This window comes from Canis lupus, chromosome 28 (assembly GCF_048164855.1).
Source record: "Canis lupus baileyi chromosome 28, mCanLup2.hap1, whole genome shotgun sequence".
Lineage (NCBI taxonomy): Eukaryota > Metazoa > Chordata > Mammalia > Carnivora > Canidae > Canis > Canis lupus.
This window is the reverse complement of record NC_132865.1, coordinates 4388424-4401216: the sequence shown is the minus strand read 5'-3', so window position 1 is coordinate 4401216 and position 12793 is coordinate 4388424. Positions and strand designations below refer to the sequence as shown.

Here is a 12793-nt window from a genome sequence, read left to right as displayed (position 1 = left end):
GGGTTACAGCTCTGGAACAATGCATCTGGCCGTGGCATCTCTCTGTTTTCATCTTGGTGTGGCTCTCATTTTGCCTAGGATTGTCCAACCACCACGGCATAGAACATCACCTCCAAGTGATGCATCCAACCTACTCTGCCAGAAATCTGATCCCCCCCCCGCCCCCCCCCGTTCCAACTGGATGGACTTCTCACCCTGCCTCAAACACCACATGTCTCTGTGTCTCTCCACCTTTATTCATGCTCTTTTTTTTTTTTTCCTTTTTACCCTTGAAGATCCTTTGACTTTTCCTAGTGTGCAAAGCTTTTAACCACCCATTAAGAAGCCATTCGGGTGTCACCTTCTCTGGAAAGCTCTCCCTATGCCATAGGCAGGTGGTTTTGCTTCCACTTCTAGCCTCTGAAACTTTGTTGCAAGATTTACTAGTTTTCTTGCACATCTGTCTCTTACTCTAGTCCAGGAAGTTTTCCAACACCAGCAAGGGATTCTCAGCAGACGCTCAGATTCTCAGATCTGATGCTATCGCCCTGCAGAGGAGAGTCGGATCCCACAGGTAAGGGCCCAGTCCAACAAGATGACCTTCTCTTGCCATTAAATCAGTTAAACAAAGAGGCTTGATGCTGTTGTGGCCCCTGTAAGCAAATCAACACCTAAGCCTGCAAATGCTTCAGGGTCATGAAATTGAAACCTAAGGACAACCAATTACCAGCAGCCAACTAAGCTTTAAGCTATAGTCCATCAAGTAATTCCCTTTCTTTGCTTCCACACCTTCTCTGTGTAAGTCTTCCCTCTAGCTCCTGTTGGTGAGTACTTCTGACTGCTCTAGTTTGGCGCTGCCCAGTTGGGATTAATTTTTGTCCAAATAAGCTCTTACATTTTTATTTATTTTTTATTATTTTATTTTATTTTTTCTTAATTTTTTAAAATTTATTTATGATAGTCACACAGAGAGAGAGAGAGAGGCAGAGACATAGGCAGAGGGAGAAGCAGGCTCCATGCACTGGGAGCCCGACGTGGGATTCGATCCTGGGTCTCCAGGATCACGCCCTGGGCCAAAGGCAGGCGCCAAGCCGCTGTGCCACCCAGGGATCCCAGCTCTTACATTTTTAAATACTCAGTTTCTCTTTTAACACCTCCCCACACTTCAGATGCCAACTGCAGGTTGTCACCTGTGCTTCTGACCAACATACTATAACCTCAGATTCAAATAATTTGCCAGAGTGACTCACAGAACTCAGGGAAAACAACTTACTTATGTGGCAGTGCCTGAGTAGCTCAGTGGGTTAAGGGTCTGGCTCTTGATTTCAGCTCAGGTCATGATCTTGGAGTCCTGGGATCGAGCCCCACGTTGGACTCTGTGCTCAGTGGGAGTTGTGCTTCAGGATTCTCTTTCTCCTTCTGCCCACCCCCTGCCACCCCACCTCTCTCTCTCTCTTAAATAAATCTTTAAAAAAAAACCCTTACTTACTAGACTAAGGGCTTATTATAAAGGGATATACCTCAGGAATAGCAGATGGAAGCGATGCATGGGACAAGGAATGTGGGAAGGGGCACACAGCTTCCATGCCCTCTCCGGGCACACTACTTTCCTAGTACCTCCATATGTTCACCAACCCAGAAGCTCTCCAAATCCCCTCCTTTGGGTTTTATGGAAGCTCCATTACATAGGTATGATTAATTAAATCACTGGTCATTGGCAATTGATTCCATCTCCAGTTCCTCTTCCCTCCCTTGGAGTTGGGAGGGCTGGGAGCAGACGAGCTGTGGGACGACACGGGTGTTGGGATGGAACTGAGAGTCCCAATCTCCTAATCACGGTTGGTTCCTCTGGCAAAGCAGCCCCCGTGCTTGGCAGACTTCCAGAAGTCATCTTATTAACATAAACTCAGGTGTGCTTGGATGGGGCTCGGTGTGAATAAAAAGTCACTTTTTTCACCTTGCTGGCTCTGCAACTATTTCAGGAACTAGAGACAAGAGACCAAATATTATAGCAAACGATGCCCTTGTGGTTCTTATATAGGAAACAACTAGGGCTTTAGGAGCTTTGCGCCAGCCACAGTGGGCGAAGACCCAATCTATAGTTGTTATTATCACAATTTCAACTCCAACAAGTCCTCTTAGGCAAGGGCCAGATGATTCTTTTTCTCATATGGGCATCTAGAACCGACATCAAACACCTGTCAAGCATGTAACAACGTTTATTGAACCAACTGAAAGAAAGAACATTTGTGAGTGATGCTGGGATGTGTACCTGCGCGAAGAAGACATTTCTTTGGCTCTTGGTAAGAACATCCTATTTCTAAATGATCATTAAATGATGTAATTGCTATTATTTCTCTTCATCTTTGCCCTCAAAATTGGTCACACATAAAATACTCTGAGAGTTCACCTAATGGGATTACAACCATCAGAAAAGCCTCACCGTGAAAATTGATTCTATTAACGTCCTTCTATCGAACGTGGTTGTTGAGTGAATAGAGGTATGAAGAAAAAAGAATCAACTGATTGAAAGAATGTGTGGCCCTAGTTTAAAAATGGTGAATTATGTATTTGGCTTTAGAATATCTTGACTATAGACTCCTTCTCTTAAGCTCCTTAAACCTCAGTTTCTTCAACCCCAAAATTGGATAGTAATCCCCAGATCTGAGGCCTAGAGGGTGAATTTAATGCCACAGTGCCTAAGAATCCTCTCTTGAACAACAACAACAACAACAACAAGCCAGAAATAATTATTTCTGCATTTCGATTTATTTATAAAGGACATTTCTACCCTGCCTGAGATCAAGACCCTTATCTCCACCCGAATACCACGGTAGTGTCTTCCCAACTTGGCTCAGAAAAACAATTCTGCCAAAAAGGCATAGTCTGTGTTTTGTTTTGCAGGAATCTCTATAAGCAGAACGGTTCGTAGACGTTTTACACAATGACAAATAGTTATTCGCAGACAGATGCCGGCCATGTGTTTTCCAAGATCAATGAAAAATGCCAGCAAATGGGAAGTTGGAGGGAGGGCAGAACAGATATTTCCTGAAGCAGCACACCTCCCAGTTGGAAACCTCAGAATCTTTCTGAGTTTCTGCAGCAGGGCGGGGGAGCCTGCCAAGGCCGTGGGTGTGGTTGTGCGCAGCTGACTGCGGCATAACTCAATTAGGGAATTCTCAGTGGCTGGGCATCTGGGTTCTAAAATGGTTGTTTATGTTCTCCAGATGGTCATGGACAGTAGAAAGGATGCATTTAAAAGGAAGGAATACAGAAGGGGATAAAAAAAAAAAAAAGAGTTAGAAAAGTAGCTAAGCTGTTTTTTGTCTTTTCTTTATTGTCATCTGATTTTGCGGGGAGGGTAATAAAGCAACTGTTCCAGAGGAAAAAAATGCTCTCCTCTCTTCGAAAGGGGACCAGACACCTTGAATGGTTCCCTCATCATAAGGGAAGCTCTCCTTGCACAGACACCTGCCCCATGGAGAAGAGACACAGGGACGCGATGCCCGTTGGAGTGGCAAAATGCGTGGGTTGCACAACTGTAGGAGCCAACGTGTATCTGAACATGGATGATAAAGGGAAAAACAAAACATATTGAAGATAAGAAAAATCCAATAAGAGAGGATTGTAATGAGAAGTCGCGGAGTCATCGTTGGAGGGCACGTGGAACAAAACTGAACAACAGAACCCCAGGGCTCCCGGTGGCAGTTCTGGGAGCTCCTCATTCCAGACTCAACACCTGTGATGCTGAGAGTCAGAGGCCCTCACAGTTGGGATGTTCAAAGTGAGTCGCCCTATGCCAGGAAAGGCATTTCTCTGCAGAAAACCAGTGTGACTCTTGGAGGAAAATTGATTCCCCTCCACAAGCGGAGTTTACCTAAGAGGCCGCGTTGAATGGCGGCAGCTGAGCCACGTCCCCTCAGGAGTCCAGTCCCCAGATAAATGCTGTTCCTTTTGACCGCATAGTTCATCCCTTCGTTCAGCAAATCCTCAGTGCCCTGCGGCTGTGTGCCAGGCACTGTTCTAGGTCCTGGGGACCAAGACAGACAACATTCTCAGTCTCGGGGAACTTTCCTTCCAGTCTAACCAGGGTGATAACAGCTCCTCAACCCTGAATGCTTGGCTCTCTACTGAGGTGTTTTCTCGGATTTTCTCTTTTAAGTGCTATCATGATCATTCCAACATTGAGAAAATGAGCTAAAAAGAGGTTAAGGAGCTTTCCTATGGTACTGCAGGCCTGTCTGGGTTTGAAGCTGTATTCCTCCCCATATCTACTGCCCTAGAGAAATCTAGGGCATTTCTTCACATTCTGTGATTTTTTTAATATTACGGTGATGGGTAGGGCGCATAATGCTGCTCAACGTTATGATGAGACACACGACTGCCACCACCGTGACCCTGACTACTTCTTACCTCTTGGTTAAAGCTACTTCTATAGCCTCTCAAACCCCAGGAGGGTAAGGAAGAGGTTCAGCTCTACTCATCGCTCCTGATCGTCCTGAGAGGAGATGGGTTCAACTGGCTGCGCTTCGTTCTGTGAATTTTTCTCCACGGGATCCATTCATTATGATGAAGGCTCCTCTAGGATATGACCATGCCTCATCCTCGTTCTCATTTTCTGTAAATACTTACGCAAGGCCGGTCACTGCCAGTTGCTCTACTACCAGGTGCTTGACATATGACAGTGACCAAGCTAGACATTTAATGATTTAAAACATTTTCATCAGCACAATGTGTACACATGGTTTAAAAAGCTAAACAACACTACAAAGTTATCAATAAAGTCTACAGGTTCCCCCACCCATCGTGCAGGAGCGCCACCCAGACCCCTTCCGGCCAGCAGCTAGGTTTGTCTTTCTCAGCTTTTGGCATTTACACACTCTTGTATTTCTAAATAATGTGTGTCTATTACTGTCTTTGTTTTACATGGTTATTACGGAATCCTAGACTTAATTTTCTCAGATTAGCCAACCTGCTTCCCCATCCTCCCAATACAGTGATATTATGATTTTGATTAAATCATTATCCATTGTTTATTATTCAGTATTATGTCTATGCAAATATTATTCATAAATGAGCACGGTGACATGATTATGTTTCCTTTCTTATTTTTTTTTATTGTTACCAAGGTTAATAATGTCTCCATTTGCCATTATTCTTCCCATACTTTTCATTAGCCTCGAAGCATCATTTCCTTTAATATTAGGACACTTGTGGTCACATTTTTTTTCTTTAAGAGAAATCCTTCCTTGAACGATTCTTTCATGTGAACTACCCAGATAATTTTACATTTTTTCTTTGATGCTTTTCTTTGATACTTGGAACTCTCTTTCCTTCTGAGTTTCTTTGCCTGTTTCTTAGACTTACACGTTTCACCTTCTTGATTTTACTTCCTTGTTCAAAATAGCACATCATTCAGTAGTTTAGTCAGATTAAAAAGAGAGCAAGATAGTCAAGGTGTGGGGACAGCCCCAAATCCCAACTCCTACAGTGGCATGAATGAGTGGTTTCTGTGGCTTCTCTCTTCACTACAGATACCCTTTCTTTCTGTCCAGTTTTGGATTCTTTCTCTCTGTGTGTGTTTCTGATTTCTTTTTATTCCCATATTTTGATGACAGTTTTCACTCTGTGGGAGGTGGACACAATTTTTTCCATATTGCACGTCTACAAATGCCTTAATTCTGCCCTGATACTTGACTGAATAGTTGACTAAGTACAGAATTTTAGGTTAGAAATCATTTTACTTTGGACTTTTGAAAGTATGACTCTATTGATTTCTTATTTCCGGTAGGCAGTCAGATTACTATTTCTTTATATGATTTTTCGTTTGATAAGTTTATAGAACCTTCTTTTTGTTCCCAAAGTTCTGAACTTTTACAGTGATTTGCCTCAGTATGGATCTATTTTCATTGTATTTTGTTGGGTCCTCCAAGGGCCGTTTCACTCTAGAAGTATATGGTTTGCAGTTGTGGAGAAATTATCCTGCATTTTATTCTTTGATGATATTTCTCCCCAATTTTCTTTGTACTTCATTCTGAAAGCCCATTATTTGGATGCCAGCCCTCTTGAAATAATATTCATAGCTTCTGTCTCCTGTTCTCAACCTCTTTGAAGTTTTCAATTTACTTTTGTGACAATTACTTCTACATTTCCTTTCAGCCCTCTATTGAATTTTAGGAGTTTTTTTTTTTTTTTCCTATGAAATTGATAAATTCTAAAAGTTTCCACTCCCCCTCCCAAGTTCTTTCTTATAGCATCCACTTCTTGTTTCAAGGATAAAATATATTCTCTTACCTCTCAGAGGGTATCAGTTGTTATTATTCTTGGCTTTTTTCTTCCTGCAGAGTTTCTGTTTTCTCCAAGTTGCTTTTTTGTTTGTTTCCTTTTTTGTTTGTTTGTTTGTTTTAGTCTCTAGCCACCAAATTAGAAGTTGCTTTCAGATATCTGGTTATTCTTGACTGTCTGCTCATGACTAAGAATGGAGCATTACCGAGCCGTCTGGAAGGCCCAAGGACATGAGGATTGCTATCTGACTTTGAGCTTTATTTCCAGATAATGTGGAAATATCAGTTCCACATTATCTGGTTGCTTAAAGACAACCAGAGTTGTCTTTAAGAATTGCTTGAAGAATTCACAGCGTCAGTATCTTTATGTCCTTCTGTGTAGGGGCAGGGGTGTCCGTTAGAACCTCCAGAGAAGGTTTCTGCTTAGAGAGCCAAAGTCTAGATGCAAAGGACCTGACAACCAAGCAGAGGAAGGGGGCTGAGGGCTTCTTCACTTAGTGTCCAGCACTTATACGGACACTTACTTTCTCTCTTTTCAGAGAGGCCCTCATCTGCTACATTCTGACAAAGACCCTCCGGAAGCTCCCTCCAGGGAGGAAATTCCAGTCTTTTGGTGGGGGTGGCCGTCTTGTAAGAGCAGAGTAAAGAAGGAGCTAACGATTTCTCTAAAGCTTTTGGCAATCTTCAAAGGGACAGACAGTTTTTTTTGTCTTTCTGGCTCCCTTTCCTTGCCACTTCCAGGCCCCAGTGGAGAGGTGGTCCAAGAGGACTGACCCAGCTCACTAAAGAACAATGAACACTCAGGCTGCTTCAGCAGCGAGTCTGGAGGCTGCAAGCCACACTCCAGGGCCAAGACACTTCTTTGTTACATAGAAAAAGAGATGTCTTCTCTGTCTCAATAGTCAAGCCTGTGACTATGTGTTCATGCCCCACTTGAAAGATCAATGGGCACTCGGAGGACCTTGTGGATGTTGGCTTGTTCTGACTTCCCCACTGTCAGGTAGGGATGTGGCGTTCTGCTGGTCTACATGCTCTCTGGCTTCCCACGTTGTACTGCTCATATCTTCTCTCTGGGACCCTGCATTTTTGTGACTTATGTCTACGTATAGAAAAAATTCCTTGGGATCCCTGGGTGGCGCAGCGGTTTGGCGCCTGCCTTTGGCCCAGGGCGCGATCCTGGAGACCCGGGATCGAATCCCACGTCGGGCTCCCGGTGCATGGAGCCTGCTTCTCCCTCTGCCTGTGTCTCTGCCTCTCTCTCTCTCTCTCTCTGTGACTATCATAAAAAAAAAAAAAAAAAAAAAAATTCCTTGCCGTGGTTTGAATGAGATTGGGCGTATGTATTTTTCAAACCCAGGACTGGGCATTTTTCCTCTCAACACTGCATCTCCAGCACCTAGCATAGTGCCTGGTACACAGTTGGTGCTCGATTTGTGTTGACGCCAACCCATATATGATCTATAATACGATCTCACCACCTATCCTAGCTATCTACGCATTATTGTTGTTAGCCACATGCAGTGAAATACTGTATCTTCAAGGGCTGTGTAGTTTGATTATACAACGAATGATGAAGGTGGAGGTGATAGCAATCTCTTCTTTCTTTCTCTTCTGAACTAGAACTTATGTGCCTGGCTTTATACTATTTGCTTTCTATATGTCATCTCTAATATTTGTTAGAAATTTGTACCATTCCTACTTTATTTTCTTTTCCCCCTCATTCTCTAGTCTCATTGTCTCTCTTGCCAATCTCAGGTACAAGTTTTGTTTTTATTTGTTTGTTTTTCTTTTTAAAGAACAAGCCACATTAAAGGTCTTGATTTTTTCCTAAGACACGTAACTTTCCCATGTGTAGATGTGGGTAATGAGGCAAAGTCAGCTGTTAAATAACTAGAGTTAGACATCCTCTAATTGTATTTCTTCACTAAAAAAGACAACAAACAAAAACCACGATTTCTCTGGTATGCTTGAAGCATTAAAAAAAATGCTTGAGGCGTGGAGCCTCATTGGGAAGTGGGAGATATTAATCAAAATGTTAAGTTCTCGTTTGAGACACAAACTCACATTGATTCAACTTCTATTTAAAATAAACCTAGCCCTAAACCAAATTTTATTTGCAGAAAATATACGGGTATTTACAAGGTTTCTGGCAGTCTAAATAGGAAAAAAGTAGAAAGGAGAACACCGAGTTCACAAAAACCTACACTATAAAATAAACACACATGTGCATCCATATGGAGCAACTATGGGGTTCTAGAGCAGTGCAAAATGCACACCACTTTCCTATGCTGCCTGGGTCGATTATAGCTGACAGAGGCAGATTTCTGGATTCAGGGGGAAAGTGTCTGCTCTGCTTGGAAGCTTTCCTCCCCACAACGCAGCTGCATTAGTATTCATTTCTTAAGTTCCCAGGTGAATAGTGTCGTGGTAATTACATTTTTGTGTAATCTTAGCAAAACTGAAAGAGCAATATACTCAGTTCAAATACAATGGGAAAATGCTAGGCTTTGTGATAGCATGGGTCTTTGTTCCTCTTCAGAAGCACTTTCATCCCCTGCATCAGAAGAGGGAGGTGAGATCCCAGCACAGTACATCTGCTGTTCCTAGAGGTGTTTGAGAAGGGGTCATGCTCTTACTGTATGAGTCCCTCTTCAAACCCAAGCAATAGCACCTCCACGCTTCCTCCATACACCATTCCTAAATTACTCTGCTCGGGTTGTGCAGATGGATATTGTTGTGTGGCTTCCGTAAGATCAAAAGGAAGCTCAGACCAACCCAAGCAGGTTGCCTCTGCCCTTCAATATGTAAAAAGCATAACCCAACAAAACAGGTGCCTGTGTTAATTGCTACTCCCAAGGGGGTGAGCTGGGGGCAAGAAAATGAGCTGAGCTTTAAAACTCTAGTCAGAGCAAAGACCTTGAGAGACAAGGTTAGCCAAGAAAGAAAGAAAAAAAAATTATCCAGTTAAAAACCTCACCAGTTGAATGGGATGACAGATGAATGATGGATGCAGGTGGGAAAATGGGATTCCCTTCAAAGAAAAGAGTGTGATATGCAAGGCAATGAGGAAACTTGATGTCCTGGTACATGTGCACAGGGAGCAGAGAATGCCTGTCTTGTGTGCTCATTGTATTGTCAGAAGCTGCTGGAAAAAACCCTCTAGGGAGCTGCTATGAAAGAAGGCAGAACCAAGAGCAGTTTCCCATTTTGGTATAAATTTAGAGAAATTGTAATTGCAATTGTGCTTAAGGTCAAGTTTTTACGAAAGGGAGAACAAAATAGGTAAAACTCTGAAGAACTCTTTTGAGCCCCGACATGTTAAGACCCTGCACCCCTGTTAACTAGTGGTGGGGCGATTGTTGATCTCATTGAGCCTTAATTATTAAACCTGTAAAGTAGGAATAACAATAATCTCTTTTTTATTCTGTCCTAAGGAGTAACGATATTGGCTTTGAAGTACCTAGTGCCTAGAATGATCGGGAACACGAGCGGCCTCTGGGAATGGTAGAAACCATTTGGGTGCTAGAAATAATAAGAAAAGTATAAAATCTTTGACGAGGTCTTCAAAATATATCTTACCTTGAACAGCCAAAGACTCAAATGAGTTCTATTGATCTTTAAGATGAAAGCATGAGTCTCTGTATAGAGATGGGGGAAAGGTGAACATGGTCAAGGATATCTGAAAAACAAACAAAGAAACATAAACAAAAGCACAGAGAAACCACAACAAAGACCTAAAGCAGTCTAATAAGCCAAAGCTAGAGCCAGTGTCCAAACAACACGGACACACACTCTTTCTGATTTAAACAAATACATTTATAAGAATTAGGAAGCTAGTAGAGCCATTCCTCTGACTCAAATGTTCACTCTTTCTTAAAGGATTTTTTTAAAAGATTTTTATTTATTTATTAATGAGAGACACAGAGAGGGAGAGATTGAGAGAGAGAGAGAGAGGCAGAGACACAAGCAGAGGGAGAAGCAGGCCCCTCTGGGTCCCCAGGATCATGCCCTGGACTGAAGGCGATGCTAAACCACTGAGCCACCGGGGTTGCCCAAATGTTCACTCTTCCAAATGCAATTACTTAGTCTCCTACTCTAATACTTAACGGAGTGCTTGGCACTTTATGTGTTTGTGAAGGAAGGAAGGAAGATGTGAATGAATGAATGGACTCCAACAGTTGTTCATGTTACTAGATCCACTTTCCAGAATCATTATTATCCCATGGCCATGCCCTTGCTCTAGAACCACGTGCTGTCTCTCTCCCGGGTTGCACAAGTATCCCCCCGTAGTCACTGATGGCCAGTTATGACATGGTCCCAAGTTTCAGTGTGACAGAAAACCTTCTCAGAACATTTAGAAAAGAGATCAAATTGTGTCATTAGAATCATTTTTTTCTTTACTATCGTCCTTCTTAAAGCAAATTATTTCTAAATTCGCAGCCATGCATTTCATAACCACTCGGCTGTTGGCTCAGTTTTCTCCTCTCCAGCCCATACTTTGTCCTCCTTCTCCTTAATGTACAAACCTGACTGTCAGTAAAACCAGCTGAATAAGAAGCTGTCAGGAATTTCCACAAATAATTAAAGCATAAAAATAAATAATAAATGACGAGTGTGGGAGAATGTTCCTTTTCTTTCTGCAATACACTCGGTGAAGAAAGAATACTGGAGATCCGAGATAATCAAAGCCCACTCACTGCTGGTTTTCACACTTACATTAATTCTTCTTCTTCTTCTTCTTCTTCTTCTTCTTCTTCTTCTTCTTCTTTTCTTCTTCTTCTTCTTTTTTTTCCTGCTGAAGTATTTATTGTCCTAAGAACAGTAACATTTTTATCTCACCAGTGTATCTGAAGAGACGTTGTAGGTTGATTGTATTGCCTTTAAAGGAAGAATGAGGTGTATTTGTTAAAGTAATTAAAATTTAGTTTTAGAAATAAAAAAAAAATCTATGCCATGAATATTCTGGCTCAACGCTGGACAGTGTGTCTCTCCTTCTGTCATTCTCCCTCTGTCAGAAACATCTTTGCATCTTCTCTCCTGTCTTACATGTATTTGTCATTCACAAAAATAGAGGAAAAAATACATGGAATGGAAAAGGTAGGATGGGGTAGCATTAGCTTTGTTTCCAAACAGAACTTTGAAGCTAGCTGCCTGTTTTTTAGAGTCATTTTTAGCTCCAAGCTCCAGACTAGGGTCACTAATATCTTTTGGGGAAGCCCACTCTGGTTGCCAGTTTGGATACTCCCATGGGAGACAGAGAAGGGAGGTGGTCATATGACGTCTAGAGAAACGAGCTAGCTCCCCAATTAAAATGACAAAAAGTTAGATTTATATATATATATATATATATATATATATATATACACATTTTTTTTTTCTGTTGCTTCTTTATTTGCCTTGTTCTTTTGTACTGGAAAATGCATGAGGGTTGTGATCATATTCATCTTGTTCATTAGTGTATTCCTAATGGCTATGAAGTAGAGGGTACTTAATATATACTTGCTGGATGACTGGCGATAACTAATATTTCTTCATCAATTATTTTGTGCCAGGCATGGGTGTAGGAACTTTGCACTAGTAGCCTAGTCAGTCCTTTTGTGGTCACTACTGCAGCTGTTCACACTCTCAGCACGAGATGACGATCCAGAGATGAGGCGCAGAGGTGGGTGATTTACCGAGGTCAATGGCTGGTACACGTGGTGTGTTGGGATTCACACTCAGGCAGGCTGGCTCCAGAACCTGTTAATAAATATCTGTTGGCTGAGTAGAATAATATGAAGGTCATATAACAGTGGAGAGTCACTTGCTTCTACCTTGGTGGTTAAGCAGGGAGAGAGGGAAGGCCTCATGATTTTTATGCTCCCTTGACAGAATCAACAATCTAGATCAACTCAAAGTTCCGATCACAGGGGGAATATTTGGTCCCAAAGTGACTTAGTCTATTTCATACTATCTACATGAGGTTTGTTCAGTCAGACCTTGGGAATTCTTGCCCAAGTATTGGAGCTGTGCTCCGAACTGTGAGGTCATAGACCCATTAGATTGTAAATAGTTTGAGGATAGAATAATGAATGAATTAGTTCACTTAATCTTTTTTGAGTCTCTACAGTACATTGCTAGTGAAGGGAAGTGTGTATTATGCATTTTCTTTCTTTAATAGTCTAGCAAAGCACTCTGAGAGTACACACAAGAATAATACCCTGTAAGTTTATTAGTGAACAAATCCAATGCGGGAGAGTGTCTAGGAAGAGGGAGAAGGTTGGCGGTAGAAGATGATGAGTTCATATTGTATAAAGGTAAACTCTGAGGCTTAAAAAGATTTATGGAGACGTGGAGGAGGCTGAGAAAAAAAAATGACTGGAAGAGGATGAAGAACATCAAGGAAGTCTGATGTGTTATAAGCATAATTTTATTTGCGTTCCTCTGATTACCGATGGTGATCAGCATCTTTACAAGTGTTTATTAACTGGAGTGCCTGAGTGGTGCTGTCAGTAAAGTCACTGACTCTTAGTTTGGGCTCAGGTCATAAT

The 12793-nt window shown here is 42.0% G+C and overlaps 1 long non-coding RNA gene across 2 annotated transcripts; it reads right to left on the bottom strand.

Moving 5' to 3' along the window:
* Nucleotides 1-2793: 2793 nt before the first annotated feature.
* On the bottom strand, nt 2794-12244 carry LOC140620116 (uncharacterized). 2 transcript variants are annotated; one of them, XR_012019855.1, is made up of 6 exons: nt 11939-12244; nt 10980-11141; nt 9843-9942; nt 4393-4672; nt 3857-4009; nt 2794-3538 (listed from the first exon to the last, which is right to left on the bottom strand). It is a non-coding gene; the product is annotated as an uncharacterized lncRNA (long non-coding RNA). The 2 variants fall into 2 exon arrangements; XR_012019854.1 differs by lacking the exon at nt 4393-4672.
* Nucleotides 12245-12793: the final 549 nt, after the last annotated feature.